Source organism: Callospermophilus lateralis, chromosome X, assembly GCF_048772815.1.
Source record: "Callospermophilus lateralis isolate mCalLat2 chromosome X, mCalLat2.hap1, whole genome shotgun sequence".
NCBI lineage: Eukaryota > Metazoa > Chordata > Mammalia > Rodentia > Sciuridae > Callospermophilus > Callospermophilus lateralis.
In genome coordinates this window covers 127,214,893-127,230,169 of record NC_135325.1, presented here as the reverse complement: position 1 = coordinate 127,230,169, position 15,277 = coordinate 127,214,893, and the positions used below count along the sequence as shown (strand labels likewise).

At 44.1% G+C, this 15,277-nt stretch overlaps 1 long non-coding RNA gene across 1 annotated transcript; it reads right to left on the bottom strand.

The window, feature by feature from the left end:
* Positions 1-184: 184 nt before the first annotated feature.
* On the bottom strand, positions 185-8,595 carry LOC143638990 (uncharacterized). The gene is made up of 3 exons (XR_013154653.1): positions 8,549-8,595; positions 1,201-1,321; positions 185-416 (listed from the first exon to the last, which is right to left on the bottom strand). It is a non-coding gene; the product is annotated as an uncharacterized LOC143638990 (long non-coding RNA).
* Between the last annotated feature and the right edge of the window lie 6,682 nt (positions 8,596-15,277).

Genomic DNA, 15,277 nt, shown 5'->3' with positions numbered 1-15,277 from the left:
AAATCCATGTAATCTTAGTGATACTGTGTGTTTGTTGTGTGTGTTTGTTGTGTGTGTGTGTGTGTGTGTATGTTCTGGAACTGGGGACCAAATGCAGGGCAGCACACATGGTGGACAACCTCAGCTACATACAACCTCAGCTACAATACTCAGCTACATCCCTAGCCCTTGGTGATGAGTTTTAACACACAATACTAAAAGTAAATTGGCAGAAGAAAATATTGATAGCATGGACTTTATAAAATCAAATTTTTACCAAGTGTGGTGTTGCATGCCAAGAATCCTAATTACTCAAAAGGATGAGGCAGGGGGGCTGGGGATGTGGCTCAAGTGGTAGCACACTCACCTGGCATGCGTGCGGCCCAGGTTCAATCCTCAACACCACATACAAACAAAGATGTTGTGTCCGACGAAAACTAAAAAAATCAATATTAAAAAATTCTCTCTCTCTCTCTCTCTCTCTCTCTCTCTCTCTCTCTCTCTTTAAAAAAAAGGCTGAGGCAGGGAGATTGCAAATTCAAGGCCAGCCTGGGAGATTTTTAAAGGGATGGGGTATAGCTCAGTGGTAGAGCACCTGCCTGGCATATGTGAGGCCCTGGGTTCAATCCCCAGCATCACATGAAAAAATTAAATTGTATACTCTGTGAAAGACAGAACAAAAAGAAAAGCTATAGACTGAGATAAATTATTTACAACATGCAATTCTCTTGTGCAGAAACCTCTTGTGAAGAAGCATACCAGATAACTAAGGCAGACAAGGCCATCGAGGAGGTGAAGCTAACTCCCTGTTCCTTAAGTGTGGGCCCTCTATAATGACTTCCTCCAGAAACACATACAATAGGGACATGCAGAGAACAGTAACTCCACAGTCAGAAACTTGAAAGGCACTCCCCAGCCAGCTGAGCACACTCAGTACTAAAGTGACATTCACCTTGAGGGCTTGAGATGACAGAGCAGCTCTCCACCTCTGTGACCTGCTTGCCCCAGACCCACAGCCCCAGGAAAAATATGAGAAAAACATGGAAACTTGAAAGGCACTCCCCAGCCAGCTGAGCACTCAGTACTAAGGTGACATTCACCTTGAGGGCTTGAGATGACAGAGCAGCTCTCCACCTCTGTGACTGCTTCCCCCAGACCATGGCCCAAGTCTAGATGTGAGGAAAAACAAGTAAACCCCAAAGTAGAACAATCTACAAATACCTGACAGGTCCTCCCCATGTGCCGAGGTCACTGGAACAAGGAAGTTCAGAGAAACTGTCACCCCAAGAGGAGTCTACAGAGACATGTTGACTGGATGTCATTTGGGGTCCTGGAAGGGGTCCTGGAACAGGAAGAGGCAGAACTGAGAATCCAGAGGAAATACAACTTCAGTTATTTATAGCATACTAGTGTTGATTCTTCATGACAAATGGTCTAAGATGTTAATACATCTGAGATAGTGCACCTAAGTCATCACAAGGGCAAAGTCAGGTTGAGACTTCCTTTGAAATTTCTGCATAAAGATAAAGATACTCAAATAAAACTTTAAACATGACTACATTTCCAGGCTGGGTTGTGGCTCCATGGTAGAGAGCTCACCTAGCATGCACAAGGCACAAGGACATGCCAGTCACATGCCTGTCATCCCAGTTACTTGGGAGGCTAAGGCAAGAGGATCATACATTTGAGGCTCACCTGGGCAATACAGCAAGACCATGTCTCAAAATTAAATTTTAAAAAGGGCTAGGGATGTATGTAGCTACGTGCTTGCCAAGCACATACAAGGCCCTGAGGTCAACACCCAGTGTAAACAAAAACTCTCCAGGCCACACAACTGATCATAGACAACCATTGCAGGAATACAACAGGGAAGAAGCCATTATATCAACCTCCCTAAAATAATTAAAGTAAACCTGCACTTTATTCAGCTCACAATGCTAACATATCTAACCTCTACTTCTACTAATTTAAATATGATAATATTTTAAATATGATAGCTTTTTAAATATGATAAAAAGTGTATGTACTTTTCTAATAAATCCAGCAGATGTGCAATATACTCAACTCTGCTCTAAAAGCCAACTTATAAGCACATAGGGGCACAATCATTAGGATAAAATGTAATTATGGCACTTCACATGAAATAACTCTTAGTGTTAATAAACATATAACCTCAAAAGAAGAAATTCAAATTTCTGAACTCAAAACATAATGGTATATTTTCAATGATACTTCAAACAGATACAAAACACAAACAGAGTTCTCCAACAAGAATTCCTGGCAATATACAAAGCATCATGCTCATCAGAAAACCCAATCCCTTGCTTGCAATGAATAAGAAAACAACTTTTTATAAATGTAAAACTTTAGGGCCTGAGGATGTTGCTCAGTGGTAGAGCACTTGCCTAGCATATGTGCGGCACTGGCTTCGATTCTCAGGACCACATAAAAATAAACAAATGTAGAACTTTAATAAGACATAGGGATATGCTTTCTAAATTGAAAAATAGAAAAGAAAATGTTTGTTTAAAAATTTATTTTTAGTAAAAAATATTTCTTAATTACACAACTCAGCTATTGACTTGTCTCTTACACATTGTAACGACTTGGATCCTAAGGAAACTTCATCTACAGTGGTTTTAAAAATCATGCAGGGGATGGGCTGGGGATGTGGCTCAAGCGGTAGCGCGCTCGCCTGGCATGCATGCGGCCCGGGTTCGATCCTCAGTACCACATACAAACAAAGATGTTGTGTCCGCCGAAAACTAAAAAATAAATATTAAAAAATTCTCTCTAAAAAAAAAAAAAAAAGGAATCATGCAGGGGACTGGGGTTGCGGCCCAGTGATAGAGCACTCGCCTAGCATGTGCAAGGCCCTGGGTTCAATCCTCAGCACCACATATAAATAAAATAAAATAAAGGTACTGTGTACAACTAAAAAATAAATATTAAAAAAAGGATCAGGTGGGGTTGTGGCTCAGCGATAGAGTGCTTCCTTAGCATGTGCGAGGCCCTGAGTTAGATCCTCAAAAGCACATAAAAATGAAAAAAGGTTAAAAAAAAAAAGAATCATGCAATATAATAGTTGACATTGAAATTTTTTCTTAGAAAAATTTCATCTAAATCTGGAAGAGATATTGTGAGATATATATGTGTGTGTGTGTGTGTGTGTGTGTGTGTGTGTGTAAATACATAATGTTTTTGAACATATCTCTGGATACCTCTGATGCTTGAGTTATAGCAAATGACATTGTGTGTGTGTGTGTGTGTGTGTGTGTGTGTGTGTGTGTAAAAATATATGTGTGTGTGTATGGTGCTGGGATGGAACCCAAGGCCTCTCAATTGCTAGGCAAGTGCTCTGTCACTGAGCTGCATACCCAGTATGCAAAGACATCTCAATAAGGAGAAAATAATTAAAATCATTTAAGATTATCATGAGAATTTTGAAACAAGACAAGTTTCTCAATGGAAAACCAAGAAAGCAAAAAGCATATTTTAAAAATATTGCTGAGGGAAAACAGCAGAAGTTCACAGGATTAAGAATTCTGTAGAAAATTAAAAAGAACTGAAAACCTGGTGGACATGGGGCATTTCCTAGGAAATACAGACATTGCAAAACAACTAAATTAAGAAAACTCAATCGATCTATTTGCATAGCAAAGTTGGAACTGCTGCTGGGAGATCTCCCACTGGAAAAGACCCTGGGATCATTAGGTCTCACAGCTAAGTGTTACCTGACCTTTCACAAATTCTGATTTTATTTCAAATGTTTATGATCTAGATTAAAAAAAAAAAAAAAGGTGACTTTCCTAAATTCAGTTCATGTTCCATCAAAGCCTGATATAGTCAAGATATTTCATCCATGTAGAACGTCAATGTTTATTCAACAGGCTATTTTGTGCACCACTGCAAATGTACTGTCAATTAGTGCCCTGAGCTGTGGCTGAGAGAGGCAGGGCCTGGAAACAGGGTAGGGTCTGGAGGAGGGCCACAGTCTGGACAGGGCAGGGATCTGGAGAAGAGATGTGGGGGCCTTGGGGGAGGGGTCTAGGCAGAGTCTATGGAGGATGTGGTCTGGGGGATGGGGTGGGGTCAGGAGAAGAAAGGCAGGCCTGGAAGAGGGGTCTGGAGGAGGGTCAGAGCCAACAGGAGGGACAACAGATGGTGAGGAATACTGGCCTTGGTGGTCACTCACTCAGAGCCCCTAGTTCTCTAGCCTTCCATCCCAACAACCCACCTCAGGGAAACTGACCTGAGCTGGGTGGAGGCAGCAACAGTCTGCCTCACCCACCACCCTCCACAGTAGGCCCCAGCAGCTTCACTGAATCCTGGGCAGAAGTCCCTGGCCATCCACCAACCCTGCCTGCTCTGTACCAGCCACCATAAAGTGCATGGAAGTAGCAGGTATTCCACTGAAAGAGGAGAGGACCCAGGTACGGTAGTATACACCATCATAATCCCAGCTACTTAGGGAGACAGAGAAATGAAAATTCTAAATTTGAGGCCAGTCTGGGCAATTTAGCAAGATCCTCTCTCAAAAAGAGAAGTGAGGGTGTTGCTCACTTATAGGGGTAGAGCACTTACATAGGATACATGAAGTCCTGAGTTCAAATCCCAGTCTAAAATATGTATATAATTTAAGGCAACGGGTACACTGTTTTTATAAGACCCAATTCCTTTTATTCTACGTTCATCTTATCATCATTTAAATGCATTACCACATTCATGAACAATGAATTATTTTGGCAGAAGCTGTAGAGCACTTGAAAACTAAAATGTAAGATGCTATTTATTATAGATCAATCAATTCAAGATAAATGATTTCTAAAATGAAGATGTAAGTCAGTGGAAAAGTAGATTGGGCTCATAGAAACCTGACTCTCCAACATATTGGTGCAGGGCAGGCACTGACTTCCTCAACAAGATCCATAAAATTCAAAAAATAAAACCAAGACGCAATAAGTGAAATGCCTTCAAATTAAAATGCTCTGACAAGTGAGGGAAATAGGATCATGAAGAGAGCCCCTCAGAATGGGAGAAAGTCTTTTCCATCTACTTTTTCAACAAGGGGTTAATATCCAGAAATATAAATAACTCAAAACATGTAACAAGAGAAAAATGAATAGCTCAATACAAAAATGGGTGAAAGAACTAAGCAGACATTTCTCAAAAGGAGAAATACAAATGGCCAAAAAAACATGGGAAAAAAAGGTTCAACATGCCTGGCAATCAGAGAAATGCAAATCACATGCACATTAAGATTTCATCTCCAGTTAGAAGGGCAAACATCAGGAATACAAAAACCAACAAACTCTGGTGAGGATAGGGAGAAAGGTACACTCACCTGTTGTTTGTGCAGACTAGTGCAACCAACCACTATGGACAGCAGTACAGAGATTCCTTAAGAAACTAGAAATGAAGCCATCACATGATCTAGCTCTTCCTCCCACCCTTTTTTTTTTTTGGGGGGGGGGTATTTACCTGAAAGAACAAAAATCAGCATGCTATAGGAATACAGCCATATCAATGTTTAAGCCAGCACAATTCTCAGTAGCCAAGCTATGAAACCTTCCCAGGTTTCTGTCAACAGATGAGCAGATAAAGAAAGCATGGCAAATACACACATCAGAGTTTTACTCGGCCATAAAGGAGAATGAAATTACTGCATCTGCTGGTAAATGAATGGAACTGGAGAACATCATGCTAACTGAAATAAGCCATACTCCGAAAGTCAAGGGTCAAATGTTTTATCTTATACACAAAAACTAGAGGTAAATAAGGAAATATAAAATGGGGAGATCCCATAAAGATAGAAAGGAGGTCAGTGGAATAGAAGGGGGTGTAGGGGGAGAGAGGAGGGATGGGAAAAGGGAGGAACTGCAGAATGAAACTGACCAAATGATCTAAATACATATATGACCACACCACAGTGAATCCCCCCTCCATGTCTGTCCATAAACCACCAGTTTAACAAAACAATAAATAAATAGAAGGAAGACCACTAGAGAAAGGGGAGCAGGAGGACGGAGGTGGAGGGAACATGGAAATACTGGGGTGAAACTGAACAAATTATACTCCATGCATGTCCGCATACATCAAAATGGACCCCACTATTATGGATAAGTAAAATGCACCAGGGCTGGGGCTGTGGCTCCGTGGTACAGCACTCACCTAGCACACGTGATGCCCTGGGTTTGATCCTCAGCACCACATAAAAATAAATAAATAAAGGTATTGTGTCCAACTACAACTAAAAATAATATTTTAAAAATTTTTGAAAAGAGGGAAGATGCACTTATACTGACAATTAAACTGGGATTCTCTCAACCAAAGAAAAATGTGGTTTATGAGTTTAGTTTTGTGAGTTTAGTTCCATGAAATGTGGTTCATGAGTTTAGTACATGGAATAAACTTTCTTGATATTTTTAGATGTAGATCAAACAAACACCTGTATCTTATTTATTTATATGTGGTGCTGAGGATCAAACCCAGGGCCTCACACATGCTAGGCAATCACTCTACCAGGAAGCTTCAGTCCCAGCCCTGAAATACATTTTTAATAAATGAATTTGTTACAAATAACATACTAAACTGAAATAAAGTAGTAGGCTGGTAACACATGTGCTTTTCCATATTTCCGTGTTCTTTTCTACTACTTTGACACCATTAAAACAATAAGGAGGGCTGGGGTTGTGGCTCAGTGGCAGAGCACTTGCCAGGATGTGTGAAGCACTGGGTTTGATTCTCAGTATCAATAAATAAAACACAATCATGGACAACTAAAATAATATTTGAAAAAATAAGCAATAAGGAACACAAGTAATGGAGTCTCTCCTGGGCTTAGAACCCTCGTGCATCATTCCTCCTTCATCCCACCCAGGATCTCCAGGAAAAACCTGGGGTAACTGTAGGAAGATGATGAGGGGCTGGGGCTCCGGGGTAGAGCAGTCGCCGAGCACGTGCAAGGCTCTGGGTTCAATCCTCAGCACCACATAAAAATAAATAAATTAAATAAAGGTATTAGGTCCAACTACATCTAAATTTTATTTTAAATTATGGCAATATATACCTAATGTAAATTATTTTTAAACAGACGATGAGGGTCACAACCTAGACCTGCTGCAGAGCCAGCCTGAATGAAATAGTGAAGGAGCAGGGCGCACAGCCAGGCTCTCCTCAGCTCAGTCCCAAGGTGGGGCTCTCTCCTCACCAACACCACATTTCCCACACCTACTGCGGGTCATTCCAGAAGCTTCTAGTGCAATTCCCTCAGGCAACTCAGAACAAGAGAGCTCCAGGCATCCCTAGATACATGACCGACAGTGTCCCCGAGCCAGGCATCCACCGGAGGTAGCTCTGAGGAGAAGGGAGCTCTGGGCATCCCTACAGACATGACGCACAGTGTCCCCAAGCCAGGCATCCACCTGAGGTAGCTCTGAGAAAGGAGCTCCATGCATCCATAGAGACATGACCCACAGTGTCCCCAAGCCAGGCATCACCCTCAGGCAGTTCTGAAAATAAGGGAGCTCCAGGGGTCCCTAGAGACATGACAATAGACCCAGCCTGATTCCCTCTTAAAATTGGGAACCATCTTGCCACAAAGCCATGAAAAGCTAATTTTGGTTTCACTGTAAATTACTGCAGATTCTGAACCTGCTTGGAATGCCTGCCCGGGGCCTTGGACTCCCCCTGCCTGGCCATCTGACCCGACAGCAGCCCTCTCTGAAACTGCAGTGACGCCCCATAAACCCTGGCCTTCCCTGGCCAGACAACGCTGCTCTCTGAGGCTCTAATGACCTTCATAAATTCTGATGTCGGGGCCAGCAAAAATGTAAACCAGCCTTTGTGCTCTGCTGTCCGAGTGTTGCTAGCTGTAACCCCCTTTGTGGAACTTCCTGGGTATGGAGCTGCGCTGCGAGGGAGCTGGGGCTGTCTTTTCCCGTAGTTTTGGGTGGGAGAAGCAGCCCGGATGGTGGAAATAATCAGCTTGATTTCATTTGATTTTAATTGGAGTCACTGGTCTTTTCTTTGCGTCCTGGTCTAACAGTGACCCACAGTGACCCCGAGCCAGGTGGCTCCCTGAGGCAGCTCTGAGGAGAAGGGAGCTATGGGGGTCCCTAGAGACATGACCCACAGTGTCCCCAAGCCCAGTGTCCACCTGAGGTAGCTCTGAGAAGAAGGGAGCTACGGGGGTCCCTAGAGACATGACCCACAGTGTCCCCAAGCCCAGTGTCCACCTGAGGTAGCTCTGAGGAGAAGGGAGCTACGGGGGTCCCTAGAGACATGATCCACAGTGTCACCAAGCCCAGTGGCTCCCTGAGGCAGCTCTGAGGAGAAGGGAACTATGGGCGACCCTAGGACCCACAGTGCCCCCAAACCAGGCGCCCACCTGAGGCAGCTCTGAGAAGGGAGCTCCAGGTGTCCCTAGAGACATGACCCCCAGTGTCCCCGAGCCAGGCGTCCACCTGAGGTAGCTGTGAGGAAAAGGGGGCTCGGGCCCTCCCTGAAGGGCGACCCACAGTTTCCAGGAGCCAGGCTCTGCCAAGTGGGTGCTGAGGAGAAAGCTCACCTCTCACCCTGAAGGAGGAGGACTGGCGTTGAAGATGGCGGCGAGGCCCCACCCCTGATGACCACGCCCCCCGATGGCCAAGTGCCCGGATAGCCACGTGCCCCATGGCCACGCCCCTAATGGCCAGTTTGATGGCCACGCCCCGCAGGACCCTGCTCATGCTCAGAGGTGGTGCTCACCCCTAGTTCCTGGTAAACCTCAGCCCTTTCTCCACTCTCAGCTGTTACTGGATAGAACCTGTCCCCACTGCTGTCACAAGGTCTGGCAGAGTTGGCTGTGTCACCATGGAGTGCAATCTCAGGAGAGGAGAAAAAGGAGCCAGAAGCCCACCTCCCCGTTCACCAGAAAGCAGGGAGCGGAAACTCCAAACCCCAGCCCTTGTGCTGCAGCAAAAGAAAATTTAAAGTCAGACACCAAAAGCCATGCAGGAGAGGGTTCTGAGAAGTGACCGTGAGGTGGCAATAAACTAAGAGAAAAGTGAGGCTTCAGCAAAAGCACTCTCAAGGGGGAGAGTGGGCATTTCCAGGCAGGGAATAAAAGGAGACAAGGCTGTCCCCAAACCTCACTACTGTTGATGTTTTCAGGAGAACAGGGGACCACCTCTGTACTCTGCCCATCAGGGGGTCAACTCCTCCTTCACGTTGGGCAGTGGAGTTGTTGACCTTAGCTGGTCCTCTCCAAAACTGTCACGGTGGCCATCCTATTTAGGGGGCTTCATCCACAAGTCAATCCGTGTTGATGTGGGCACTGGGGTCAATTGCTGCTCAGAAGTTACCTTAGTGTGACTGTGCTACTAAAGGGATCTTCTGTAGTGGCACCCCCTCCTCCACAGAAAATCTTAACTAACTTTCCCCAGAAATCTTCACCATAATTGATTTGAGGACTCTCAGCAAAAGAGTCTCTGTCTACAAGAGAGATCAATGTAGGTAAACTTCCTATTTTCCTGTTTCTCTATTTCACTTGGCCACTGCCCTGGAAGAAATCATCACTCCAGGTGCTCAACACCCCATTACTAGTTTACCACAGACATTTATCCAGTTTAGCAGTTTGTAGAAGTGTGGGGAGCCACTCTGAATGACCCACACCTTCCAGTCCTGAAGCAAGAGGCTCTGACGGATCATTTCAATCAATTCGTGGTGACTTGGGCATTGTCCCAGCTCAGAAAGTCGAGGCATGTCTTCAGATGTAGGTCTCTCCCCTGAGGTTGAGCTACACTCACCTGTTGCTCTGTAATCCAACCCCTTTGCCCCATTTGGGATAGAATGGTCCATGGAAACTCCCTTTGTGTGTCCCCTGCTCTTGCTCTGCCTTTGGGTGTGGCCTTCCTAGATGTCAGTCAACCTGCTGACACAGACATCAGGAAGCTAGACTCAGCCCCCTGAAATCTGACCCCTTGCCTCATTTGAATGGCTTCTCCTCAATAAAAGTGTTCAGCAGGAGTGTGTGTGTGTGTGTGTGTGTGTGTGTGTGTGTGTTCTCTCTCTCTCTCTCTCTCTCTCTCTCTCTCTCTCTCTCTCTCTCTGCAGACCCTTAAGGGTAGAGAAGCCATCACCATAGGACCCAAAGGAAAAGGTATTTCTCTGTCTCTATGTGATTATTTCACACAGCCCAGTTCACCTGGAGTGACCCTGAGTGTTTTAGTCATGAGAAAGGTGACCATTTGTGGCCCATATGGAACCCCAGGATGAATTTTGGAAATTTAGTGGGTTTGGAATTTCTCTCCAGAAGTTAAGCACGCTTAGGATTGCAGAGTATTGTGGGCTGAATTGCAGAAAGTAAGTGAAGTAGAAGAAAAATCTGTGACATTAACTTTTTAATATTTGGGAGTAGTTTGTCTTTAGAAAGAAAAAAAATTTATAATTCTAGAGACTCTAAATGCAAAGAATTATTAAGATGATTAATGGGATACGTTGTTAAGTCAGGCCTCCCCCATGGGGAAAGTGCTTTTGTGGGCTTTTTTGGATTGTTTTTGTGAATTTTTTGTATTTTGAAATATTAGGTAAAGATTTTGGGGGGTTATATACTAGAAGTCCGTGCTTGGAGAGTGAGAAAAGGGGAAGGAGGATTTTCTGATGAGACTTGATACAAGGATTCTTTAGCTGTGGAGGAGTGAATGTTATTTTTGTGAATACTCAGAAGGTTTATACTGAACCTGTTTGCTACATTCTTGTCCTACTGAATCAGAAAGGCTGGAACTCAGCCACTGAGGACAAAAGACTTTAGCTGCTGTTCCCTGTGGGGTCTGTACCTAGGCTCACATCCAGCAGTGCTTTTAACCCTTAAGCAACCTGGCCTGGTGCCAAATGAAGACTGCCCTAAAATCTGAGAGAAACACTGGTGTCTGCCATTAAAACTCACTTTTAAAATCCTCCATGCTACAAGGAAAAGTACAAAACACAGGAGAATACAAGCTGCAAGCACAGGTCGCAGAGACAAGGCCAGCTGCTACCCGTCCCTAGGATCCTGCCCAGGCGGGGGATAGAGACAAATCTAACAGAGTCCCACCAGCTAGGGGAGCTCAGGGAACCCTTGCCTGACTGTGGGCAGCAGGCTCCATGCTGTTTCCGTCACCATGGTAACCACTGGACCCAGAGTGGGCTTCCTGGTCCCGCCTCCCACATTTCAGTTATTTTTGAATTAAATAACCTGACTTTTCTCTGTGGTTATGTTACTCAGTAATGCTATTGATGGGCGGTTTCCAACTATGCTTTTTTATATTTTGCTTTTAATTTTGAAGGTTATGGGGGTGCACTTGCTTGTCGCAGGAACAAAAGCCGGCAATGTTCCTGTGATGAACATAAGACCCTTACTCTCATTCCTGACTAAGTAATTACAAAAAATAAAATATACATAAGGGTCTTATTTCAGAGACATCATGTGACATCACACATTTATTTATGCACTCCTAGTTAAAAGTAAATTAAAATGGATCCAAATATCTTAAGAACCACGTGGTTACATAAAATTAATACAATTATAGGTTATGCCCTTATTATTAATATATTTTTCTAGGTACTTGGATAACCTATAGTTCTTAATTCATAAAATGATTAGCATATATGTCAAATTGTTTAGTTAATATATATTTATCTAATTGCTTTTCTTCAACAGAAAACACATGATTTATATACTTCTTATACATGCATTTATCTGATGTTCTGCCTTAGCTCCTCTGCTTCTGTTTACAGATATTTTAGATACAGACATCTTAGATAAATATATTTTACTATAAATTTGCTTTCAAGAGAGAATAAAACCTTCAAGTAATCTCTAGTTCTCAAAGTTATTATACAAATTTTTTTCTTAAAAATTTTTAGTTTAGTTGTCGTTGGACACAATATTTGTATTTTTTAATGTTTTCAGGTGGTGCTGAGGATTGAATCCAGCGCACCGCACGTACTAGGCAAGCACCCTACTGCTGAGCCACAACCCCAGCTCCTGTATAAACTTTTATAAGATGATAAACAAATATAATTCTATCTTCAGAAATATTCAAGGGCTTTAACTATATTTTCATTGATATTTCTTCTTATCAAAGTACAAAAATTTGTTTAGATTCTAAGGTTTTCAAAAATTACTCCAAAGTATAACCAGGAAAAATTCTAAAAGGAAAAGATTCTTCAACTGAGAGGAAGCACACATTGGAGGTCCTAAGAAGAATCAAAAAATCATCTTTGGGTGAAACAAGGTCTTCTAGATTTTAACTTTAAAAGTATTTTCCTAAACCAGAAAATCTTTATATCATTATCTAGACAGATAATATAAAAAGCTAAAACAATTAATAAAGAGATTTATATGTACTGTACTGACTATCAAAATTTTAACTGATCAACTCAAGAATATTTCAGGCTATTTCCCTAATTTTACTATGCTAATGTGAGCTAACATTTTGTCCATATTTTGACATGATAAAAACCTATTAAAATGTTTTTTATTTCCTTTAAGGAAGATCTTTATTGCCCAATGATTCTTACTGTTTAATGTGACAAAAATAAATAAATAAATAAATAAATAAATAAATAAAAGACAAATCCTGTAACCAGGCCTCTGGCCCTGAGCTGGAGCCTCACTGAGATGGCTACATTTCTGAGAGAAGTTACCAATCAGGCTCCATGGTAAGAGCTGGCAGGGGAGGAAGGGAGGGGAGAACCAGCTCCCCCCTTCTCAGTCGCTGTCCTTGAAGGGTTAACTTGCCCACAACAGTGAAAGACAAAGCTGCTTGTGTGTGAACTTCTGCAGACTGGGAACTTCTGAGCCCCTCCCCTTACATGCTGGGTATAGAGTTCTGAAACTACTGAACTCAAAGTTCAGGGGGATTGATTGATTACACCAAAAGCTGTGCCCTCTGAACCTGCCTATAGACAAATAAAATCTGCTTTTTGTTTGGTGTCTTGCCTGGTCTGTGCCCTGCAGCACTTCCTTTCCAGACAAATGGAGCCACCTTTAGCCATGATTTCTAGCTTCCCACCAACCTCAGTGGACAGAGTTAGTCCCATTACTCCTTTCTCTTGACATGTCTTCCCATTAGCTCCTCTGCTTCAGTTTATTTCTACAAATTAACTACCACCTTTGCTTTCTCATCTACTTTGGGAGTAGTTTAAAGAACTCTTGGGACCTTGCCTGCATTTCACTGCTCATTGCTAGCTACTACCTAACACCTGCACCCCAGCCCTGCACTCCACCAGGCCAAGCGCTGCTGCAGCCAGGGGCCAGGTGGGCAGGGGTGCAGACATGTGCAGCTGCAGGAGCTGGGAAATTCTCTCATGCACCCAACAGAAGCCCAGAAACGGCCCACTGCAGAGGCCTCTGGGAAGTGAGGTGTTGGAGACAGAGCGACTTAGCCAGAGGCTGCCCCATTTTCAGATCATGGTTTTTCAGAAAAGAAGTTAAGGCTGGATGCAGTAGCACACACCTGAAATCCCAGTGGCTCTGGGGACTGAGGCAGGAGGTTCATAAGTTCAAGGTTAGTCTCAGCAATTTAGTTAGACCCTAAGCAACTTGGCAAGACCCTGCCTCAAAATAGAAACTGAACAGGGCTGGGTTGTGGCTCAGTTGTTAAGCACCTCTGAGTTCAACACCTGGTGGAAAAACAAAACAAAACAGTTTAATCTCAGCCCATAGTGACCACTGTCAAGGGGAGGAGAACTGACTTCAGATCAAACCCTCTGATGATTCTGGGAACGCAGGCTTCAGCCCCTGCCTTGGGGCATTCTAACTAATTCTAAATAATTCATTCTAGATGATTCAGCTCTAGTCATGGATGCACCTGGGAGCTACAGGCTACACTTTCATTCAGAATTCCCAGGGATTCTTGACTGTGAAATCTGGTGTTCTGCCCCCACACTGTAACCACAGAGGATCTGAGAGCTGTGTGACACATGCTGTCCAGGCACCTGGAGGGCCCTGGCAGTGTCACCTGGTGTTCTGCCCACACACTGTAACCACAGAGGACCATGGGGCTGTGTGCCACGTGCTGGTCCAGGCACCTGGAGGACCCTGGCAGTGTCACCTGGTGTTCTGCCCACACAGACCTTAGCACTAAGGACCATGGGGCTGTTTGCCACGTGCTGGTCCAGATGCCCTGGAGGACTCTGGCAGTGGCATCTAGTTTTCCTCCCACACAGCCCTGCCATAGAGGACCATAGAGCTCTTTGCCCCACACTGGTCCAAGCACCTGAAGGACCCTGGCAGTGTCACCTGGTGTTCTGCCCACACACCCTAGCCACAGAGGACCTGAGAGCTGTGTGCCACATGCTGGCACCTGGAAGACCCTGGCAGTGTAGTCAGGTGTTTTGGCCATGCAGGACTCACCCCAGAAGCCTACAGAGGCTGCAGGTACCACATACTCCAGGATTCTGGCCAGTGCAGTCCAGTATTCTACAATGTGGCCCTCATTGTGAAGTTTCTGTGAGGTGCTACGTGGGGGCCCCTAGGATTCTGGGAAGTGTCGGAAGCCATTCTCACACGTGACTGGGTGACTCCCGGTTAGGGTCTGAGGAGCTCTGGCTGTGTCGGAGCTTTCCCGGCCCTCTCCTGATGAGAGAACCTGTCCGTGTGGGGGTGTAACTGACCACTGACCCCGGAGGCCCAATCACTGACCCTGACCTTGGAGTGCGGCCCCCCCTTCAACCTTCATTGGATGGAATTATCCCCTGAATTTCTTGCTCCCCAATAAAAGGCTACTCCCTGGCGTGCTGTCTCTCTCTCCTGCTAGCCCTGAGTAATCCTTGCTGCCCTGCCGGGCGGTTAGAGGAGGGAACCAGAGAGGGGAGCCGTCTCGGACCTGGTCATAGAAAAAGGTAACTGAGTCTGTGTGTTTATTTCGATCTCGCTAGCTAACTTTTATTCCAAGAACCTCATTAATGAAACCATTGCGCTGGCCGCATGGTAGAATTGGCGCCCACGAGGGGGGCATTCTAGATTAGCTAGATTGAGTGGGAGCGCGCTATAAAGATAAAGAAAAAAGTAAAGATAAAGGAAGTAGTGACAATTTGGGTCACAAAAGGAAGTGGTGACAATTTGGGTCACAAAAGTACCTTAAGATATTGAAGGAAAGAGACGTTAAATTAATTAAAATGGGAAATTCAACTTCTACCTATAAGGAAATGTAACTATTTTAGACAGTATAATTAATCAGAAAGGAAAACAGATAAAGAAAGCTCAGTTATTACAATTCTTAGAGATCATTGGTAAATATTGTCCTTGGTTTTGTGAACAAGAATCTCCAAA